Below are 24,998 nucleotides of genomic sequence, written 5' to 3' on the forward strand. Positions count from 1 at the left end.
TTAGATTTTATATGAAATAATAAAAAGTAAACAAACCAATAGCATGGTAATTTCACCCGGATTGATTCAACTGAAAAAATATTAACATTTCTCCATTAGAAGTTGGATTTATGGATTGGCTTCATGCTGCATTCAAGGCACTTTGGCCAGGACCCAACACTCATTGCCAAGAGTCAGCAGGCTAGAAGTTTGCTTTTAAGATGTTCTCTGGCCTGCGACCAAGACACTTTGTCCTGATTACCTCTTCAGCTCTGCCATAGGTTTTGCTGATATAAATGCAAACCCAGCTCTGTACCTACCAAACATCTACATGGCTAGAGCTGCACATTGAGCATTTAGGCACTAAGCAAGAGGTCTTCACAGGTTTCCAAACAGACTTTCCAGAATTTCCCAAAAATACTGACATTGTCTTTTTCAGACCCCATCTCCAAAAGAGAATCAGAGAGGTGGTCTGGAAGCCATTTAGAATCTCCAGCCTTCAACCTAGTAACAATGGACTTGGATACCAAAAGGCAACCTACTGACCTCAAAGATACCAGCCCAGATTCTGGGCATTAAATTCCTGCCTCCCCTGAAGGATCTTATCTGAGTCACATCAAAGCCTACACTCTTCTTCAATGTTCACCTTCCAGACACGTTCCAAAACAGCCCCTCAGAGTTGTCTTGAGATGAAACAAAAGGTGATGAAGCTTCAGGTTTGGAATACCTGCCTCATTCCTCACTCCTGAAAAGTCTACACCTGCTGGTTAGAACTCTCACACCTTAGGGATCCCGGCCTCTCAGAGTACATCCTCTAACAGGACCTCCTGGCCTTTTCCTCCTTGGAGGAGAGTGCCCAAGATTAATAGGGAATACACGGCATCCACTCTCACATGACTTGATTGACTGATGAACTGATGTCTGAGGAGGAAATATATGTAGGGAACAGCCTGGGTCTTTTGAATCCCTGTTTCCCCAGCTAGGATGCCTGTGCAAATGGAGGGAGAATCCCCAAGTATTACTGGGTGATAGGCAGACACTGCCTAATAAAATTAAATAAATGTAAGGTGACTTGAAGTGGAATTTATCATATGTCATATACAAAATTTTAGTTAGTGAACTTTGTTTGAAAACAGTCACAATTTGTAAGGGTTTTCAAATATAATTTTAATAGGAAGCTATGAAAATTATCTGCACTTGCTATGTAAATGATTGAGTTTGGGTTAACTATCTGAAGGTCGTGAGGTTGGTATCTGCTACTTAATTTCATAAGACATTTACTTGCAAATGGTTGCCATTTTTGCTCTCACTATATGAAAATTTTTTCTTGCAGAGAGCATTTCTATGAAAGAAAAACTAGAAATTTTGACAATTTCGGTTATTAAAACGATAAAATTGGTATGTTTGTTATTCTTAACCAAATGCTCCTACAGATAGCACGTAATAGCATTCCTTTGATTTTTTTTTTCACCTTAGGTCAATTGCCTTTCATTTTATTCATCAAATTGTATCTACTGTAGATAGATATTGCAGTTGTCATGTGACCTATGGATTTGTACTTTGTTAGAAATATGAATTCTCAGGCCGAGTATATTGGCTCATGCCTGTAATCCCAGCACTTTGGGAAGCTGAAGCGGTTGGATCGCCTGAGGTGAGGAGTTCAAGGTCAGCCTGGCCAACATGGTGAAACCCCATCTCTCTATTATTTACAGTTCACATTGTACCTTGCAATGAATATACATTTTATCCAAAAAGCCTAAAAAATAATGAAATTGGTGGGGGAATGGCTGGAAGTATAAGTGACACAAAAATGGCACATGAATAGTAGCTGTTAAAGCTGAGTGACTGGTCTGTTATACTTTTTTTGTCTCGTGTATACGTTTTTAATGTTCTGTAATAAAACACTTGTACAAAATGACAAAGTTTATCTGCACTTATCTCTTAAAGTCTTGGTTACCTTTTGGAAGGAGAAAGTGTCAAGAGCATGAACAAATCTGATTCTTAGATACACAAGTGTATTTATTTTGTAATAACTCATCAAGCCTTCCATAAATGTTTTGGGCCTATATTGCGGTATGCATGTTATATATCAATACAAATTTAAATTGTACATATTTGCATAAAAACCCTAAATTAATATTTTAGAATAATAGTAATGTTTTGTTTTGTTTTAAAGTGGGGCATGTTCACTCAGGACATCATCAGGTGTATATTAATGTTCCAAGTTATTTATTTATGTTTTAACTTTTGGATGAGTCCCCTAGGTCTTTTAATTTTAACCTCAACACAGTAAGTAGCATGGTTTTAACTTTTTGGAATGCAGCTTTGTTTTCAGCAAGGTTCTCCCCGAAGAATGATGCTCACCCAGGCCAGGGCACACAGCACAGTGACTCGTGCACAGGATGCACTGAGCACACACGGTACTCGATGAATCAGGAATAGAGTGAGCAGCACTGCCTGGGTCTGCAAAATATACTTTGTAGGAAAAGCAAGTAAAATTGAAAGGTCACAATTCAGCAGCAAACATTTTTACATTCATTTGAGACATCATTTCTAACAAAAGTTGCTGGTTAAACCCATGGTTTGTGGCTTGCCTACACATTGTAATCACCTGCACAACTTTAAACCGTGTTTTTTTCAGATCCAACTCCAAGGATTCTGATTTAATTGATCGGTTACAACTTGGGTTTAAGGGATTTTGAAAGTTTTCCTCCCCACAGGTGATTCTCTCGCGCCAGGGGTAAGAAGAGCTGGATAAGGGTGAGGGATACTTTAGTTGTGAGAGAGATCCATGTACGCTTCAGGATTTGCCGCATCGCAAATCTAGAGTTCGGGGTCTTAGAAAACATTCTTGCCCTGTTAAAAATTAAAGGATAGCTTCAACACATACTTAGCTGTTTGGCTACATTGAAGAAATTGAAAATGCCTTTCCAGAGATCAGTTTTTTGAGACAGGGTTTTGCTCTGTCAGTGAGACTGAAGTGCAGTGGTGTGATCACGGCTTATTGCAGCCTTGACCTCCCAGGCTCAAGCGATCCTCCAGCTCCAGCCTTCTGAGTAGCTGGGAGTGAAGTCATGCACCACCATGACTGGCTAATTTTTCAATTTTTTTCTTTTTTTTTTGGTAGAGATGGCTTTCTCTACGTTGCTTGGGCTAGTCTCAAATTCCTGGCCTCAAGTGATCCTCCTACATCAGTCTCCCTAACAGTTCGACCTACAGGCACAGGCAAGCATGCCTGGTGTATTTACTAAAATGTAGCTACTAGAATATTTAAAATTCACATGTGCCTCACATATTATTTCTTAGAGAATTGCCTCATTTTTGAAATCTCAGACTGCCTCCTCTAAAGCCTGGATGTGCCAGGAAAGTAAAAAATCTGAAATTTTAATAATTGTCATTATATTGTTTCCAGGTATGAATAACACATATATATTATTCATAAATAAAAATAATCTTACACACAAATGTAAATGCACCTTTTTTACAGGCAGGGCCAGTGTCCAGTGCATGGAGGAAGTCCTGCCAGAAAAGGATCCAGGAAAAACCTATAATTCTTGCTTTATTCAAGCCAATGTCAAATCACATATGTCACTCATGGCCTGAGGGGGCGGGATGGGGAATTGAACTCTATCCAATCATGGGTGCTGGAGTGGAAAGTATCTAATCAGGTGCACAGCTGGAGAAGAATGGGCAGCTTTATGGATCTAGGGAGGTCTTTGCCTGTCTCTCCACTCAGAGCTCAGGACACTAGAGCCAACTCAATGCAATGGCCTGTTTTTTTAGTTGTTTTAATACTCCAAAAGAGAATTAGTTTTCTCATGCATTTTCCAAATGTGTGGCAAGCAGGGCCTCAAATCTACCACCCTGTTACCCCAGCCTAACTCTGGTTTGCAGTCACATTTTAAATTTCCAGTTCTTCCCTGACAACCACCAACACTAACTAAACTTGTGTAACTCACAACATTATCAACTGTTCTTTATTGTACATTTTAGACACACTATTTTAATTCTTCATTTTTTCAAAAAGCAGTCGAAGACACTTAAAAAAATATTTTTCATTTGTAAACATTTTACAGGAGAGGAAAGCAGATAATAATCCCCTGACGCTCCACAGTAAAAAAAAAAGAAAAAGAAAAAGAAAACCTTTGTGCCCCTTTCTTTAATCTTCCCTTGGCACAGAAACACCATCACAATGTCTTTGGGTTGAGGTTTCATTTCGGAAACTTCACAGGGCAATACATCCTTAGCCATCCTGTTATTTTCTTGGTTTTGAGTTTCAAAACTGTTTGAGGATTCCCCAAGATGCCAACAGTGGAAATGGCTCTTGATGTGTCTAGTAAATAGCACCCTTTGTGTCATCTTCTCTCAGGGAACAGCCCAAGGTATAGGAATGCAGCCTCTCTGTGGAGTGGTTGGATGCACTGTACCTGTAAAGAGTCTCCAGGTATACCCTTGCACTAAAAGCAAACCCCTTAGGACATTAAGATTTTCTTACCCCAACGCTTGGTTTCCATTCCTTAGAGACACACTGCAGTCCAGGCAACTGGATGCTGATACTGAGGAAAAAATATTCTCAGATTGGTGAAGGGAGAGAGAATGTTTCAAAAGACAAAGAGACCCAACCCAGTGAGGCAGTGCAAAAATCCGCAAAGTAAAATGCCCCTCACAGACACAGTGGAGCACAGCGTAGCGGCTCCTGGTAGGACGCTCATGACCCACTTCACTGAACAAGATAGGAGCAGGGAAAATATCCCAAGTCATAGAATGGCTTGACTTGACCCTTGGGTCAGATATGTCTGTGTTTCAATTGGCATTGTCACCTTCTAATTTTGTCAGTTTGAAAATATTATTGTATTTATTTTCACTTCACTTTTTCATTAACTGTAAATTATGTTTTGTCAGTGGAGCTTCAAATGTATGAAAATATTTATAAACACATTAAGTTGGTGGATTTTGAATACAATTAAGTAGTAATATATTTCATTTGCTAAAAATTATTACTTACCGATTTCTTCAGCAGAATGAGTGTAGCACATTTCCCAGGTCTGTTTTTTATTTGTTTGAGAGCTGATTTCAAGAAGAATCTCCCAGCTTACTGTTGGAAATGCCACCGGGTGTAAAGACAGGGATAGTCTCTCTTCCACTACAGTGGAAGGAAATGAATACATTTCCACAAGCAAGTGAGGTAGATTAATTGTCAAATTACATAAATTTATCCCATCAGTTATTGTTTTTTTCAAAACAGAGAACTTGTGCAAGTGAATATCTCTGTTCCATATGCTGCCATCTGGGTGTCTGAGGGTAATGCTAAGTTTTAGGAGCTGAGACTTGGCACCTCCTGGAAGTGTTCACATATGATTAATTGTTTACTAAATGATTTGTTATGAACATAATTAAATTACAAGTTTATTTTCTGAAAGGGATAGACACTTTGGCTTTTCTTGATGAGTTATAAGACGTAAGCCCCTTATAATGTTCTTTTTTATTTTATTTTATTTTTTACATGTAGTTTCACACTTGTTGCCCAGGCTGGAGTACAATGGCACGACCTCGGCTCACTGCAACCTCCACTTCCCGGGTTCAAGCGATTCTCCTGCCTCGGTTTCCTGAGTAGCTGGGATTAGAGGCACACACCACCACACCCGGCTAATTTTGTATTTTTAGTAGAGACGGGGTTTCTTCATGTTGTTCAGGCTGGTCTCAAACTCCTGACCTCATGTCATCGGCCCGCCTCGGCCTCCCAAAATGCAGGGATTACAGGCATGAGTCACCATGCCCGGCAGTAATTTCCTCTCTTTTATACCTTAGATTTGAATAATTTTTGCTAGATTCTTCAAACATGAAGTATTTTTTAAATTGAAAACTAACTGAATGACTCTAACTGGTAAGTAGAGGTCTTAGACCATTGACTAAAAGCTAAGGCCCAGCTTGATCCTGCAAAAGGGGACCACTGAAGGTCCAGTTGATTATTCCTGGGTGTCTGTCCTGCAGGTGTCCAAGCCTGCTCACACCAACCACGGAAGGAGCCTTTGTCACTGCCAGAAGATATAGAGCCTTGGTAAGCTGGAAGTTCACAGGCAGATGCAGTTGAGGTTGAGATAGAAGAAACGTTGGGAGATACTTTCTAGAATGGAATTGTTATTGTCCTGAGACTGTTTCTAGACTTGATCTAAGGAGTTACCTAAGAAGTATTGCAAGAAAGAAAAAGTACAAATGAGTAGATCTTTGAGGATCTCAAAGGTTAGGTGGAAAAGGGCTTTATTTCATAGGGAGGAGAAAACAAGTTTACAAACAAGGTAGGAAGGGTAGCACAGGATGGAGGGTAGCAAAATCTGATCCCAGATAAGGTAATGTTTCACCTTGAAGTCAGCCTGTTCTTAGGAAGGGTATGTATAAATAAGGGTTGTAGGTTTGCTGAGGCTGTGGGTGAGTCAAAGTTCACGGGCTGGTTGGAAGAAGAGAAACAAGAAAAATTTTTGTAACGAGTACTTTGTTTTGACCACTCAAGACTAAATTACTGAATGGTTGTTCATTTTTAAAAATAGCAATTTGCAATCTATGTCCATCTTTGTGATAGTTTAAAAGAAAACAGCGGGGAGCATCCTCAAAGTCATAATGGGAAGCACGTTGCTCTTCACTAAGCTGTTCTTTGAGAATACAAAGAATGGGGGAATTTCTTTGAATATAGCTATTTCCAGAATTACCTTCACCCACCACAGTTCCTTGCCCTAGACATCTCTTCCATTTGGCTTTTCTGAATTATATTTTCATAATAAAGTGGTAAATATAATTAGAATTAATTGTTGATTTTTTTTAATAATTCTGTCAAATTATTTAACTTGAAAAGGGGTTTATGGGAGTCTCACATTTATAGGAGGTAGCTCAGAAGTATAGATTGTCTTCCGGGACATGTGACTGTCCTCTGCAGTGAGAGCGGTGATGTGAGACTGAACCCTGAATTTGTGGGGTCTGTGCGAACTCTAAGTTGTGTCAGAATTAAATTTTGGGGCAACAAATGTGTGTTGGAGAATCACTGGGTTTTCAGGGATCTTTACACATTTAGGATCAAAACTGTTGTAAGAAGAAAGACAATGTTGGGGCCTCTGCTGGAGAGAGACTCCAGGTGTCTCGGGGAAGGTAGGCTCTGCTCTGCACGCAGCCTGCTACACCATGCACTGCCCTGTGGTTCCAGGCATCCTCCCAGGGTGAGAAGGACCAAGGACTCTGAGGGAAGAATTTCTGAGAACAAATGCCCTCTGCCCTCCTGCCAACCTGAGACCACCACATGTTTTTCACCCACCGAACATACGCACTGCGTGTTGATGTGGTCAAGCCCCTCCCAGGACAGGTCTTCGGCATCAAGATTGTTGCTAAGCTACCTTTCCTCATAGACTTTCCCACCAAAAACCCACACACGTGCCAACAAGACCCCTGGCATATGCTCTACCTCAGACACCGAATCTGCAGTGGCAACCTGGTTTTTTCACCATCCCAGGTTTCTGTGCCACCTGATCATAATCTCATCTTCCTGCATGGACATAGAAATAAGTCAGAACAAACTTTCACCTAGGTCAGTATCTGTAGCATGAACCAATCCTTCCATCAACCCTGAACTGTCTCCCAATTGTGGTTTCTTAATAGCATCTTACCCTCTTTTACCTTTTAGTTCAACTCAAACACTTTTTTTTTATGTGCACACAGTGTGACCAATGCCACCCCTCAGTTGCCTGAATCCAGCACCTACTAAAATTCAGATGTCCAGTAGTTCAAGACCATGGGCCTAGACCAACTTTTTGCAGAAGGAAATACAAGTTAGAAATGAGAGGCTCTATTCTCCCATTTGAAAATAAAAAAAATATATATTTTTTCTTTTCCCTTTTCTGAAACAATGTAATTTAGAAAACTTTTATTATTAATTTTTTGAGACAGAATCTTACTCTTTTACTTAGTCTGAAGTGCAATGGCATAATCATAGCTCACTATAACCTTAACCTCTTGGGTTTGAGCAGTCCTCCTGCGTCAACCTCTTAATTACCTAGGACTATAGGCATGCACCACCACGCCTGGCTAACTGTATTTATTTATTTATTTATTTATTTTCAAGACAGTGTCTTGCTCTGTAGGCCAGGCTAGAGTGTAGTGGCATGATCTTAACTCAATGCAACCTCCGCCTACCAATTTCAAGCAATTCTCCTGCCTCAACCTGTTGAGTAGCTGGGATTACAGGCACACACCACCATGCCTGGTTTATTTTTTAGGAGAGAAAGTGTTTCACCATTTTGGCCAGGCTGGTCTCTAACCCCTGATCTCATTATCCACCTCCCTCCGACTCCCAAAGTGCTGGGATTAGAGACGTGAGCCAACATGCCCAGCCATATTTATTTTATTTTATTTTTTTATGGTGACAGAATTTCACCATGTTGCCTGTACTGGACTCAAACATTTGGCTAAAGAGATCCTCCTGCCTTGGCCTCCCCAAATGTTGGGATTACAGGCATGAACCACCTTGCCTGGCCTGGAAAACTTTTATATGTACCTTTTTTTCTCTGCTTCTTTGAAATATAAGCAAATCATTTTAACAGCTAAATAAGCTTTTTGCCATTCTTCGTGACACAAAATTGTCTTTATCTAAGACCTGGAAACTATTGCTTTGTTTTTTAATTTGGCAAAGATTTATCTATTTTTTATTTTCAGTCTTTTGAAGTAGGCACAGCTCAGTACAGTAGCTCATGTTTTTAATCCCAGTGCATTGGGAGACTGAGATGAGGGAATTGCTTGGGCCTAGGAGATTGAGGCCAGCGTGGGCAGCATAATGAGATTCCTTCTTTATAAATAATTAAAATAAACTAGCAGGCCATGGTGGCACAGGAGGCTGAGGTGAAAGAATCATTCTAGACTAAGAGTTTGAGGTTGCAATGAGCCATGATCACACCACTCTACCACTGTACTCCAGCTTGGGTGATGAAGGGAGACCCTGTCTCTAAATAAATAAGTAAATTAAAAAATGTGTTTTTCCATACATAAAAATAATTAAATAAACAGATAAATAAAACAGACATGGATTTGCTTTAAAGCTAATTATAAGATAACAGAAAAGGGAGCACCAAAGATGGGCTTCACCATAGCAAATGATTCCAGCCTATTAGGACACTCACAGAATATTCCCTGCAGCATGACCGACATGACAGTAGAATGTCATCATGTCAGGCTGTACCAGCGTCGGAAGACTAAACACTGTGGGGAAGAACCTCCCTTATGGAATAGTATCAAAAGGTGAGAGCCCAGCTCCTGCCCTGATGGGCTACAGAGATGAGTTCTTGAGATAACACATTGCAGAAACATGCATAGAGTAGTTTAAACTTTTTTGTGTGTAACGCTTTCTCCATTTTCCTGTGAAATCCTCGCTAGTAATTATGTTAGCTTTTAAGTTTTGAGGGTCTGGTAGGACTGAAGCTGCATGCTGCAGGAAATACCTGGGGCAGGAAACTAATACAAATTGCAGCCACAGACGTAAATACTCATGGCCTAAAGTAAGGTGAAAACAATACAAAAGTCTTTACTGTTATTTGCAGAAGTGTGTGAAGAGACTTTCCACATAACCAACTTGCCACTGAGACTAATGAAGGCCCGATTCCACTGGAACAAGACTATGAGTTACTCATGGGAAGGCCGTAGAACGAAGCCCAGAGATTTTTCATATTTGAGCCCGGGTCCTGGGTCTGTCCCGCTCTTCTCGGGTTTCTGTCTGTAGAGACCCCTATGTGGCTATTCTCAGCACAGACCGGTGCTGGCTGAGGTTGGTGGTTTAGTGCATCTGCTCTGTTTCCAAAAAGAGGGAGGCGCTGGCCACATCAAACCGCTCCTCATCAATCTGAATGCAGCTTTGCAAAAAGTGCCTAGAAACCACGCAAAGAAAAGTCAGTGGTCTTCCTTGTTTTCACTGTATGTGACAACTCCATTAGAAATTCTGCTTTTCTCTGCACTCCAGCCAGGGTGACAGAGCGAGACTTCGTGAAAAAAAAAAAAGAAAGAGAGAGAGAAGGAAAGAAAGAAAGAGAAAGGAAGAAAGAACGAAAGAAAAGAAAAGAAGAAAGGAGAAAAGAAAAGAAAAGAAAAATTCTGTTCTTCAGATTAGGCACATAAGGAGAATCTGTATAAATCTCCATCAATGAAGGAAAGCAGAGGACAAGTTAAAGTCTTGGAATTCACATCTGAGTGCACAGACTCATTCTCCAACCCCCTTCTTTTTATTCTGCCAGCTATCGCCTGGGTATGAACACGACAGATACACAAGAGTTCCAACATCTGACAGTCTACTTCAGTCCAAGAAGAGTGCCCACTCTCTTGTTCCCCCTACAACTCATGGTACTAAGAAGTGGTGTGGGACTGCCAAGATGAGTTGACAAGAGAGGCCTTGCGTGGAGGGACCTGTCCTGGCCTGCCCTGTGTTATTTGTAGGTGCACCCAGACAATAGCCAGGGGCATCAGGGATGAGGACTGAGTTGACATCTGGGTTATCAGATAAGACTTTTACATTGAGCCTTTGTAAGGCTGAAACTCAGAAATTTCAGGGCACAATGAAAGAATATCTCAATCTCTTGAGCATCTCTCACAAACAGAGATGGATACAGAGCTGTTTCAAGAATGTGGATTCCTGGTTTCTTAACTGCTGTTGGGTTCTGTCACCAATAAAGTGTGTTAAACTCTTCAAGGTTCCATCTACTGGGCCCCTTGTTTCTGTAAGACCTACCCAAAGGCCCCACTGTGCTACTGATTGCTCAGTCTCCTCTTCCATGTCAACTCTTTATTTGTACACAATTATGCAAACACAACTTCCTCTTAATTCTCTGGAAAGAACTAAATGAGGCCTGGGTTCCAGGATAGAAGAGACAGCTGGAACATTACCTTGTTTTTCTTACCATCTCTGGGACCCAATAAAAGTCACTGTGTATTCGAGGCTTCCCCATCCTCCTAGCATGCACAGTGGGGATGATGCTAACATCTAATTCCTAGGGAATTGATTAGGTGTATATAAGATAAGACATAAAAATAATGATGTAGTGTCACCTGTAGATGATGCACACACTTAGAGATGGAAGCATCAGGAGAATACATGGGAGGTAACATAGGCCACAACTCAAACAGGAATGGGATCTGGCAGAGTGATCTTGGGAATGTCACTTCTCCACTGGGCCTCACTTTCATTCTGCTCCAGTACGAAGTTGAAATTAAATGTAGATATTGTCCTCTGGCATTCATATAATTTAGCTGTGTGTCTCCACCCAAACCTCATTGTGTATTATAACCCCCAGGTGTTAAGGGAGAATCCTGAGGGGAGATGATTGGATTATGGGGACGGATTTTCCTCATGCTGTTCTTGTGATAGTGAGTGAGTTCTCATGAGATCCAATGGTTTCACAATCATCTGGTATATCCCCTGCTCTCAGTCACTTCACTTGTCAGCCACTGTAATTGGAAGGTTTCTGAGGTGCTCCCCCAATTATGTGGAACTGTGAGTCAATTAAACTTCTTTTCTTTATAAATTACCCAGTCTCGGGTACTTCATCATTGCAGTATGATAATGGACTAATACAGGAATTCAACTTTACAGTGCTTTCTCTTTATATTTAGAAAAATATCCATGTGCCTTATCACGCCTATGACAGGGGAAGTCTTCACAAAATGTCCCAGAACTAGGTGGTTAGTGACTCAGTTTTCTATTGAATAAAATGGCCTAGTGCCTGACGCCAGTAGTATGGCCCTTCGGTTTTGAGGAAAATATCGTCTTGTAGGTTGGCCAACAAGGAGATAGGAGTCCAGTTCAAATTTGTTTTGTGATACTGGCTTTAAGGCAGTGATTAGATAAGGCCTAAGGAGTGGGTTCTGTAGGGGATTGCTGGAAGGAAAGCAGGAATATGGAAAGTCATGAGACATACACAGTCATCTCTTCTTGCTTCCTCACAGGTCACATGCAAATTCAGGGAGAGTTAGTATGAAACACACAAAGGAAATTTGGGCTCTAACATCTGCAAACTGATTCTTCATGGACTTCAGTTGGCCATATTGGTTAGAACGATTTCAGCCAATGTTTAAAAATCTCATAAGCAGATACAATTTTAGTGTTTCAACAAGCCATTTCCTATTTTCATTCTGAAGATCCGTTTTTTAATTCATTTTTTTTAACAGTGTAGGGGTTACAAATTCAGCTTCTCTCCAATGAAATACAGAAAAGGATTTCACTTTTGTATTAATTCAGGCTGCTATGCCAAAGAACAATAGATAGGCAGCTTATAGACAACAGGACTTAATTTCTCATTCTTCCAGAGGTTCAAATTTGAGATCAGGGTGACAGCAGGGTTGAGCTCTGGTGATGACTCGCTTCTGAATGTCAGACTGCACACTTCAGGTTTTATCCTCATTTTGTAGAAGGAGGATGAGAGCCCTCTGAAGTTTCTTGTATAAAGCCAGTAATCTCTATATGAGGGTCCCACCCTCAGGGGTTAATTACATCCTACCTCCTTATAGTATTACACCGGGGGTTACAATTTTAACACAAATATAGAAGAAAATTTATTGTAATTCTCAAGTTTTTTTTTTTGTCTTTGTTTTTGTTTGTTTGCTTTTGTTTTTGAGACACAGTTTCACTCTTGTATCCCAGGCTGGAGTGCAGTGGTGTGATCTCGGCTTATTGGAACCTTCACCTCTCAGCTTCAAGTGATTCTCCTGCCTCAGTCTCCCAAGTAGCTGGGATTACAGGCATGTGCCACCACACCTGGCTCATTTTGTATTTTTAGAAGAGACAGTGGTTTCATCATGTTGTCCAGGCTGGTTTCAAACACCTGACCTCAGGCGATCCACCCGTCTCAGCATCCCAAAGTGCTGGGATTACAGGTGTGAGCCACGGCACCCTGTGAAGATTTTTTTAAAGCTCTCATTTTTCTGCTACTGGGTTTTTCCTGTTTGCGCCCTCGATCTTTCTCTCTGTCTCTTTTTGTGTAAACCTTTTTGTCTAATTCTTTCTCTCTATTGTATTCCTCAAATACAGAAAGCAAGCTCCAATGTTATGAGATGCTCCATGCAGAGACCCACATTGCAAAGACCTTAGGGGGCGCTCAGAAAAGTAGAGAGAAGGAACGTCAGGCTCTCTGTCCACACTAAACCCTGCCAATTTTCACACGAGTCAGCTTAAAGGCTCATACTTTCCCAGTCCAGCTTCAGCTCAGACCACAGCTCCAGTCTCATAAAAGACCTGAAGGCAGAGGTAGCCAGCTGAACTGTGTCCAGATTCTGGTCCACACAAATTATGAGATATTATATGTCGTTGAAAAGCCGTGAGTTTTAGGGCAATGTTGTCGGAAAGGAGCAGATATCTAACCTCATCACCCAGGTCCTAGGATTCTCCATCTGTCTGATTATATCTTCCTCAGGCTGTCTGCAGCCAAACTAGTTCCTTTGTAACCTCTGTCAATCTCACACCTATGAGTCTCTTCACTAAGGGTGGCTTCTCCCTGACACATGCTTGTGCAGATGCCTTCCTGTTGTCATCCTCATCATGGATTAAAAGTCACCCCAGTGAGGCCTGAGGTTCTCCCATGCAATAATTTTCCAGCTTTTCTTCTCAACAATCTACTTTATATTATAGCCCTTGCTCTTTTCTTTCACATATACTTGCTTTAGTACTTTTATCCAGCTGTCCTCAGACTGTTTGGTCCTGGGTTGGGGGGTGCAGGCATGATGTAATAATTTTCTGTACCACATGTTTGACCCACCAGGTTAGCTGGCAAAGGGTGAGTGCAAGGGAAAGCAGACTGGCTGTGGTTATATGGGGGATCTGTAATATCCCTTCTTCTTTTCACCACATGATAATTTGGAGGTCACTCATAACAACATGAGGTGTGTGACTCTTACTTGTTCCAGTTGCCCCAGCAAAGCTCAGTGGGCACCAGAAACAGCAGGCTGTAACCACCTCCAGGCCATCACTAATACTACAGCCCCATGCAGGAGCACTACGGAACAAATCAGGTACCTTGATTTTTGTGTCCTCAAGACACTGTTTCTTCAAGGTCCTAGGGGACAAAGTAGCTGGATCTGAAGGTCCCAAGTATGATGAGTGACCTAGGAATCCCCTTTTGCCCTCTCTTTGCCTCCACCTTTTCAGTTTTGCTATTTACTCATGAGGTATCCTCCCCTTATCCAGTGAAATCATTTTCTACCACTTTCAAATGAGGACCTTAAGAACCCAACAGTAGCTGGGAATTTCGTGGACTTCAGCCTCGGAGTCCAATGCTCTGGCACATTTAACTCTGTCTCATCTTCATCTACCCAAGAAGCCTCTCAAGTGGCCATGCTTCCCTCTGATTTGAAGGACCTGCTGAGAGTGGATGCATTTTTGCAGTCTCAGAGCAAGAATGCAGGCAGGCAGACACTTAAGAGTATGTGAAATCATCGAGGTCACCCACTTCAGGCACTCCTTTTTATGAGGAAGAAAACAGGCTTTCCTGTAGGCATTGTCTACATTAAGCTGAGGTGGAGCATAGCTCATTTTACTTCCAGGTGCTCTCAGAGCTGGATGCAGAACCCCAGTCCTGTCATCTTGAAACTGACATGGAGAGGTCCCCATGTGTAAAGAACCCTGGATCTGCTCATTTTCTGTGCCCTTGAATGTGTAGCTACAGGCTCTAATTTGCAAAACAAACCTGATAGGTGGGACGGAGCCAAGGCCTAGGAAGCTGGAGCCCTCCCTAATGCTCTGGAGCCTGCCTACCTCCCGAGATCTGGACCAGTCCCTGCCTCTTTTGGGACATCAATATCCCAATTGTAATGAGAAATTAAATGTAAAACTGCATAAGCATATGCTCTGTGAGAATTTGGTGTCAGAGTCCTCAATACTGGACGATTATTGGGATGGGGTGGGTTTGGGCCCCATGGGTTCTCAGGCCTCCTGTCATACCCAGTGCAGTAGATGTAGAGCTCTGGACAGCCAGGTCTTCTTTCCTGAGCCAGCTGATTACAATACAATTGACCAAGGGCTCTCATCTTAAATATGGTTTCACAGGATAACCCACCTTCAGCCACCACCTGCTCTGTGCTTCCTATATTTTGGGGAGCTGATGAAAACCCCAGAATATTGAGGGAGCCCAAGAAACTAGACTTGTGGGCCTGGAGAAAAGAAAAAAAACACTTTTCTATTTCTCCCAAATTGTAGAATCTCTTGTGAAATATTTAACTTTGATTATATCTGAGCTTGATAATATGTTCATGTGTTAACAGCTGCTTAAATTTATTTTTCTGTGAAGTGTGGGATAATGTCTTTGCCATGTTTTAAACGAACTTCTAAAACCTCTCTTCAGAGTGGAGACGTGAGCATCTTTGTGATATAAACTGCACAAATATGTTGCCAGTTTTTTCTTTTTGTTTTTGTTAAAATGTTTTGTTTTATTCTGGTTTGGATGTCTTTTGGGGTTTTGTGGCTATTTATTACTACAATGTAAATTCTCCTCTAATTGACTGACAGGTTTGTACATTCTCAATAAAATATTTTGGTAAAATCTTTGTAAATACTGTGTAGTCAATTTTACATTACAGAAACATAAAACAGTCAAGACTATCATGATGAAAAAGAAAGACTGAGTTCTTAAAAACTAAAATACGACACAGGTAAAGTAGTGTGTAAAGGGAAACTTATAGCACTAAATGCCCACAAGAGAAAGCAGAAAAGGTCTAAAATAGACACCGTAACATCACAATTAAAAATACTAGGGAAACAAGGGCAAATAAATTCAAAAGATAGCAGAAGACAAGATTTAAGATCAGAGTAGAACTGAAGGAGATAGAGACACAAAATCCCGTCAAAAAATCAAAGAATCCAGGAGCTGGTTTTTTCAAAAGATCAAGAAAATAAGTAAACTTCTAGCCAGACTAATAAGGAAGAAGAGAAGAATCAAATACATGCAAAAGGAAATGATAAAGGGGATATAACTATTGATCCCACAGAAATAAAAAGTATCATTAAAGAATATTATAAATACCTCTTTGCAAATTAACTAGAAAATCTAGACAAAATGGATAAATTCCTGGACACGTATACCCTCTCAAGTCCAAACCAGTAAGAAGTAGAATCCCTGAATAGGCCAATAACAAGTTCTAAATTTGAGACAGTAATTACTAGCCTACCAACAAAAAGAAGTCCAGGACCAGACGGATTCACGTCCGAATTCCACCAAAGGTACAATGAGGAGTTGGTACCATTCCTTCTGAAACTATTTCAAACAATAGAAAAAGGGGTACTCCCCTTAACTCATTTTATGCGGCCAGCATCATCCTGAAACCAAAACCTGGCAAAGGCACAACAAAAAAAGATAATTTCAGGCCTATATCCCTGATGAACATCGATGCAAAAATCCTCAATAAAATACTGGCAAACCGAATCCAGCAGCACATCAAAAAGCTTATCCACCATGATCTAGTCAGCTTAAACCCTGGGATGCAAAGCTGATTCAACATATGCAAATCGATAAATGTAATCCATTACATAAACAGAACAAATGACAAAAACCACATGATTATCGCAACAGATGCAAAAAAGACCTTCAATAAAATTCCACACCTCTTCATGGTAAAAACTCTCAATGAATTATGTATTGATGGAACCTATCTCAACATCATGAGAGTTATTCATGACAAATGCAGAGCCAATATCATACTGAATGGGCAAAAACTGGAAGCATTCCCTTTGAAAACCTGCACAAGTCAAGAACACCATCTCTCCCCACTCCTATTCAATATTGTATTGAAACTTCTGGCAATCAGCCAAAGAAAGAAAGAAAGAAAGCGTATTCAAATAGGAAGTCAAATTGTCTCTGTTTGAAGATGACATGATTGTATATCTAGAAAACCCCATCATCATCTCAGCCCAAAATCTCCTTAAACTCATAAGCAACTTCAGCAAAGTCTCAGGATACAAAATCAATGTTCAAAAATCACAAGCATTCCTATACGCAATAATAGGCAAACAGAGAGCCAAATCATGTGTGAACTCTCATTCACAATTGCTACAAAGGGAATAAAATACCTAGGAATCCAACTTAAAAGGGATGTAACGCACTTCTTCAAGGAGAACTACAAACCGCTGTCCAAGGAAATGAAAGAGGACACAAACAAACGGAAAACAATCCGTGCGCATGGATAGGAAGAATCAATATTGTGAAAATGGCCATATTGCACAAAGAAAATTGTAAATTCAGTGCTATCCCCATCAAGCTCCCTTTGACTTTCTTTACAGAATTAGAAAAAAAAAAACTACTTTAAATTTCTTATGGAATCAAAAATGATCCTGCATAGACAAGACAACCCTAAGCAAAAAGAACAAAGGTGGAGGCATCAAGCTAGCTGTCTTCAAACTATACTAAAAGGCCACAGTAACAAAGACAGGATGGTACTAGTACCAAAACACAGGATCTTACTCTATCTCCTGGGACAGAATGCAGTGGTGCAATCACAGCTCACTATAACCTCAAATTTCTGAAGTCAAGCAGTCATGCCACCTATGTATCCTGAGTAAATATGACCACAGTTGTGCACACGACCACTCCTGTATATTTTCTTTAAAAAAAATTTGTACAAACAGAATGTTGCTATATTGTCTCGGCTGGTCTCAAACTCGTGGTCTCAGGCAATACTACTGCCTCAGTCTGAAAGTGCTGGCAAGAGCCCCCATACCTGGAATTTTTTCTCTTTTAAGAAAAAAGGACTTTAAATAATTAATAGGAAAATAAAATAAAGAAGGGTATTGCATAACGATAAAGGGTTCAATTCAACAAGAAGTCTTAGCTATCCTAAATGTAGATGCACCCAACTTTGGGGAACATAGAGTTATACAACAAGTACTGCTAGACCTACAATAAGACTCAAGTAGACACACAATAATAGTAGGGGAATGCAACTCCCCACTAAGTGTTTGACAGATTATCTAGGCAGAAACTTAACGAAGAAATTCTGGAGTTTGATTTGACACATGATCAATTGAAACTAATAGACATTTATAGTATATGCCACACATCATCTATGGAAAGTAAATTCTTCTCATCTGCTCACAGAATATACACTAGGATTGACCACTTCCTAGCCATAAAGCAATTATCCATACATTTTTAAAAAATTAAAATTATGCCAACCATACTGTCAGCCTACAATGGAACAAAGGTAAAAATCAATACCAAGAAAATCTCACAAAATCACAGAATGATATTGAAATTAAACAACTTGCTCCTGAATGAATTTTGGGTAAACAACAAAATTAAGGCAGAAAATTAAAAAAATTTTGAAATAGATGAAGAGACACTATATAACAAAATGTCTGGGATGTAGGAAAAGCACTGCTAAGAGGAAAGTTGGGAGTGCTAAATACTTGCATCAAGAAGTTAGAAAGATCTCAAATTAACAATTTAAAATCACACTTAGAGAAACTAGAAAAATAAAAACAAACTAACCCCAAAGCTAGCAGAATGGGAAAAATATTCACAACCTATGAACCTGACAAAATCTAATACTCAGAACCTATAAGAAACTTAAAGAATTCACGAGAAAAAATTACCCCATAAAAAAGTGGGCAATAACAGACACTGTTGAAAAGAATACATACAAGTGGCCAAATAACATGAAAAAATCTCATCACCACTAACCATCAAGGAAATGTAAATAAAAACCACAATAACACACCATCGTACACCAGTTAGAATGGCTTTTGTTAAAACGTAAAATGATAATACATGTTGAAGAGGTTTTAGAGGGAAAAAAATCACTTATACTCTGTTTATAGGAATACAAATTAGTTCAGCCGCTGTGGAGAGCAGCTTGGAGATTTTCCAAATAACTGAGAGTTAAACTATGATTCAACCCAGCAATTTCACTGCTGGGTATATACCCAGAAGAGAATAAATTCTTCTACCAAAATAGCACATGCACTTGTTGGTTCATCACTACACTATTTATAAGAGGAAAGACATGAATCAACCTAGGTGTCTAATAATGGTATTTTTTTTTTTTCTGAGATGAAATCTCACTGTGTTGCCCAGGCTTGAGTGCAGTGGCACCGATCACAGCTCTCTACAACCTCCGCCTCCCAGGTTCAAGCAATTCTCCTGCCTCAGCCACCCGAGTAGCTGGGACTATAGACCCGTGCCACCACGCCCGGCTAACTTTTATATTTTCAGTAGAGACGCAGTTTCATTATGTTGTCCAGGATGGTCTCGATCTCCTGACCTCATGATTCACCCACATCAGCCTCCCAAAGTTCTGGGATTACAGGCGTCAGCCACCGTGGCCAGCCTATTAATGGTAAATTGAATATAAAAAGTGTCACATGTACACCAATACTACTTAGCAAAAAACAAAACAAAACAAAACAAAACTTGTCCTTTGCAGCAACGTTAATACAACTAAAGGCCATTATACACAGCAAATTAAAGCAGAAATGGAAAAGGAAAATACTGCATGTTCTCACTTATAAATGGAAATTAACACCGGGTACAAATGGACATAAAAACAAAAATAATAGACAACTCTTAGAGGGTGGAGAGAGGGAGGGACCAAGAACTGAAAAACTGTCTACTTAGTACTATGCTCACTGCCTGGGTGATGGAATTCCTCACATTTCAAACCTCAGCATTATAAAAAATACCCATGTAAAAAACCTGTGTAGGTACCTCCTAAATCTAAAATAAATTTGAAATTCTAAAAAGAGATCTTACTCGCTCACCCAGACAGGAATACAACACCATGATTATAGCTCAATGCCGTCTAATATTCCTGGGGAACTCAAGCAATAGTCTTACATCACCCCCAACTTCCTGACTACAGGAACATTCCATCATGCATGGCTAATCTGTAGAAATATTTTTTACATACAGCTTGTCACAATATTGCCCAAGGTGGTCTCAAACTCCTGGCCTTAAGTAATTGATATTGTTTGGCTCTGTGTCCCCGACCGAATCTCACCTTGAATTGGAATAATCCCCACTTGTCCTGGAAAGGACCCAGTAGGAGGTAATGGAATCATGGGGGTGGGATTTTCCCGTGTTGTTCTCATGATAGCAAATATGTCTCATGTGATTTGATGGCTTTATAAGTGGAGGTTCCCCTGAACAAAGTCTCTTGCTTGCTTCAATAATGGTGAGACCTCCCTAATCATGTGAAACTGTGAGACCGTTAAAACTTTTTTCATGATAAATTACCTAGTCTTGTTTTTGTTCTTATTAGCAGTATAAGAATGGTTTAATACAGTAGTCCTCTTGCCTTAGCTTTCAAAGTAGCTGGAATTACATGCACATGTCACTGTGCCTGGCTAAAACACCTAGTTTAAGGATGCTCATTCAGCTAAAGGAGAACATACAAAACTAAACAGAAAAAGAAAACAATGCATGAAGATAATGAGATTATCAACGAAGTGATTAAAGGTACAAAATAGAAACATAAAGTGTGGAGCTGAAAAGTAAAATACCTGAATTTAGAGATTCACTAGAAGGCCCAGCAACAGCTTTGATCTAGCAGGAAAAAATCCAGCAAGCTTGATAAGAAGTCATTTGAAATTATAGGCTGTGGAGGCTAAAAATAATTTTAAAAATTAAGAGAGCCTAAGGTACTTATGGGAGACCATTAAAATGGCCAATATACTTATAATGGGAATTCTAAAATAAACAGAGAGAAAAGACAGCAGCAAAGTTATTTCAAGAAACAAACAGTGGCTGAGAACTCTCAAAATTTGAGGGAGAAAATGACCTAAAATGTAATGAAACTTTACCAATTCTAACTATATTCTTTGTTATTATAATGAAGATGCACAGAATACTTTACTTCTGCTATATGTTTGAGATAACAAAGACTTAAAAGTGACTGTAAATCTGTGCCAATAGATTTATAATACAAAATGATATAATTTGTGACATCAAGAAAACACTTAGGGAGCCATAAAGAGGCAGGGTTTTATATGCAATAGTAGTTATTCTTGGTAATATATATAGTAACAACAAAGAAAATACCTATAGTACTTAGGATTTTGAGACTAGTCTGGGCAACACGGCAAAACCCTGTCTCTATGAAAAACAACAAAAATTTGTCAGGAGTAGTGGTGCGCATCTGCAATGTTATTGAATTTGTTTAGTAGTTCTAATAGTTTTTGGTGTAGTGTTTAGAGTTTTTCACATATAAGATTATTTTGTCCACAATCAGAGACCATTTGAATTTGTCCTTTCCAATTAGTATGAGTTTTAGTTCTTCCTCTTGCCTAATGTCCTTTGCTAGGACTTCCCTTACTATGTTGAATAAGAGGGCTGAAAGTGGGGGTGATTTTTGTTGTTCCAGATCTCAGAGAGAAAGCTTTCAGCTTTTCCTTATTCAGTATAATGTTAGCATTGCTTTGTCATAAATGGCCTTTATTGTGTTGAGGCAAATACCTTCTATTACTAATTTGTTAAGAGGTTTCATCATAATGAATATTGAATTTCATCCAACGCTTCTTCTGCATAGGCAAAACGTACAAAAATAAAATACTTAATGTGATGGTCAATACAGGGTGTCAAATTGATTGGAGGATGGAAAGCATTGATCCTGGGTGTGTCTGTTAGTGTGTTGACAAACGAGATTAACATTTGAGTCAGTGGGCTGGGAAAGGGAGACCCACTCTTAATTGGGTGAGCACCATCTAATGAGCTGCAGTGAATATAAAGCAGGCAGAAAAATGTAAAATGGAGAGACTGGCCTACGTTCCCAGCCTACATCTTTCTCCTGTGCTGGACGCTTCCAGCCCTCAAAAACCAGACTCCAGTTTCTTCAGCTTTGGGACGTGGACTGCCTCTCCTTGCTCCTCAAACTTGCACACAACCTATTGTGGGATCTTCTGATTTCTCCAGGGAAGCCTGACTAATACACCTAGCAACAAACTTAACTAAAAAGGTAAAGAATCTCTACTCTGAGAACAACAAAACATGGATAAAGAATATTAAATACAAATGAATAAATGAAAAAATCTTGTGTTTATACACTGGAAGACTACTGTTAATAAAGCTACCCAAAGTGATCTACAGAAGTAACTTGATTTTTATCAAAATATCAATGACATTTTTTCAAAGAAGTAGAAAAAATATTTTAAATTTATGTGGATCCACAAAAAACTCTGAATAGACAAACAACTTTGAGCAAAATAAGTAAAGCTAAAGGCATCACTTTATCAAACTTCAAAACTTCCTATAAAGCTATAGTAACCAAAACAGCACTGTACTGGCATAAAAACAAACAAATAGACTAATGTACCCAATAAGCCCAGAAGTTAATTTATGCACCTAAAGCCAATTGATTGTCAACAAAATTGCCAAGCACACACTTTAGGGAAAAGCTAATCTCTTCAATAAATGGTGCAGGGCCATTTAAATATTTATATTCAGAAAAATTCTACTAGACCATTGGGCCTTGCCATATATGAATATCAACTCAAACTAAAGACTTAAATGTAATGCTATAAATTATGAAACTATTAGAGAAAAACGTAAAAAAAAGCTTTATAACATTGGACTGGGAAAGGATTATTAAAATAAGATGTCAAAACATACGCAACAAAATCAAAAATAAGCAAACAACATTATGTCAAACTAAAATGCTTTTTCATATTAAAAAAACAACTAAAAGATTGAAGAGACAACTTAGACAATGAAAGAAAACGTTTTCCGGCTATACATATGACAAAAGGCTAATATTCAGAATATATAAGAAACTTTAAAATCTCAAAATAAATACACTTATAATCTAATTTAAAAAATGCAAAGGATCTTAACAGACGTTTGTGAAAAAGAGATACAAAAATGGCTAACTGGAACATAAAAAGATGTTCTACATTACTAATCACCAAAGAAATGCAAATCCAAACCACAATGAGGTACCACCTCACTCCCATTAGAATGGCTATAATAAAAATAAATAAATAAATAAATAAAAAGTACTAATGAGGATATAAAAACTACTGAATGTATACGTTGTTGGTGGAATTGTAAATTAGTATCGCCATTATAGAAAATAGTATGGAGGTTTCAGAAAGACATTGAAAATAAATCTATTATATGATCCAGCAACTTTACTCCTCCTGGCTGTATATACAAAAGAAAGGATATCACTGTGTCAAAAAGATATTTGCATTCTCCTGTTAATTACAGAACTATTTACAATAGCTTATATATGGAATCAATTCAAATGTACAGCAACAGATAAATGGATAGGGAAAATGTAATTTATATACACAGTGAAATCCTATTCAGCCATAAGAAAGGATAAAATTCTGTCAGTTAAGAGAGCATGGATGAACCTTGAGCATACCATGTTAAGTAAAATAAGCCACATAGAGAAACACTAGTACTTTACGATCTTATTATCTCACTCATTTGTGTAACCTGAAAAAAAGGGTTGATATAAGCAAAGAGTACAACGCGGGTTACCAGAGACTGAAATAGGAGGACGGGAAAAGGCTGCTTAACAAGTACTGTGTTACAATTAGACAGGAGAAAGAAGTTTTTGTTTTTTATTACACGATAGAATAATAATAATTAATGAAAACGTATCGCTTATTAAAAAATACCTAAAAGAGACCAGTTGTGGTAGCACATTCCTGCAATCCATACATTTTGGGAGACTGAGGTGGGAGAATCACTTGAAGACAGAAGTTCAAGATGAGCCTGGACAACATAGTGAGACCTTGTCTCTGTGAAAAATTAAAACATTATCCAGGCATGGTGGCAGGTTCCGGTAGTCTCAGCTAATTGGGAAGCTGAGGTTAGAAGATTGTTTGAGGTTACTGTGAGCTAGGATTGCACCACTGCACTTCCAGTCTGGGTGTTAGAGCAAGATCCTCTCCCTAAAAAAAGTTAATACATAAATATAAAATAAAATAGCTAGAGAAGAAGCTTTTGAATGTTCTCACCACAAAAATAACACAAGCATGAGGCAATAAATACACTAAGTACTCTGATTTTTATTGCTATACAACATACATACATAATTGTTTCCCCAAAATATGTACAATTACATGTGTCAATTTTAAAAAATGAAGACTATAATGTAAAACCTATAGCTGTAAAATTCCTAGCACAACACAGAAGGGTGAAGCTTCATGACAATTGGTCTTGGCAATAATCTGGGGGATGTAACATCAACGGATCAGACAACAAAAGCAAGGGAATACAGATAGTACTAAATCAGTGTGAGAAAAATATCCCAAACAGGCAAAGCAGAACATGGAATAGATATATGCACAATTATGTACATTGTAGTATTACTCACAAACATACTACCTGGAAGCAAATGTACCTTTAAGGATGAGTAGATTCAACAAACAGGGCACGTATATTCACTGGGATAGCATTCAGCCTTAAAAATAAGGAAATCTTGAAAAGTACTACAATAAGGACAAATCTTGAAAACATTCGGTAAAGTAAAACAAGACAGTCAAAAAGGAAATCGTATAATTACACTTATATAAAATATTTAGTCAGTCAAACTTATAGGAACCAAGTGCTGTAGTCTCAGCAGTGCACCAAGATGTAACAGTATCTCGTAGTCTGAGATCACACCCAGAGTTCTTTTTTCTACCTCTAAGGAGATTAAGGAGCATGAACACAAAGGTGAGGTTGGAGTGAAAGTTTGATAAGCAAGAGAAAAAAGCTCTTTGCCAGCAGAGATAGGTGTCTGAATGTGGTGCCCTCTACGAGGCTGGGGTCCAGGGTTTTTATGGACTGGGAAGGGAAGAGAAGGGAATGTGCATAGTTCACAGGCCGTCTTGAAAAACGTGTGGCTCAGCTTGGCCCATGACTTTGGCCCGGTACCAATAAGGAGCTGAAGGGATGATTCATAGATGCTACTTAGGTTGGCCCAAGACTTATCAGAAGATAAGGTGAAAGCTTGGCCAAGCAGCTTGGCCTGGGAGCAATTAGGGGCTGAAGTAACTATTCATAGAGATCAGACTTACAGTTCAAATAAAGGAG

At 39.2% G+C, this 24,998-nt stretch overlaps 1 long non-coding RNA gene across 1 annotated transcript; it reads right to left on the bottom strand.

The window, feature by feature from the left end:
* LOC134739075 (uncharacterized) lies at positions 1–24,701 on the bottom strand. The gene is made up of 3 exons (XR_010125565.1): positions 24,325–24,701; positions 4,475–5,122; positions 1–2,835 (listed from the first exon to the last, which is right to left on the bottom strand). It is a non-coding gene; the product is annotated as an uncharacterized LOC134739075 (long non-coding RNA).
* Positions 24,702–24,998: the final 297 nt, after the last annotated feature.

This window comes from Pongo pygmaeus, chromosome Y (assembly GCF_028885625.2).
Source record: "Pongo pygmaeus isolate AG05252 chromosome Y, NHGRI_mPonPyg2-v2.0_pri, whole genome shotgun sequence".
In the NCBI taxonomy this organism is placed as follows: domain Eukaryota; kingdom Metazoa; phylum Chordata; class Mammalia; order Primates; family Hominidae; genus Pongo; species Pongo pygmaeus.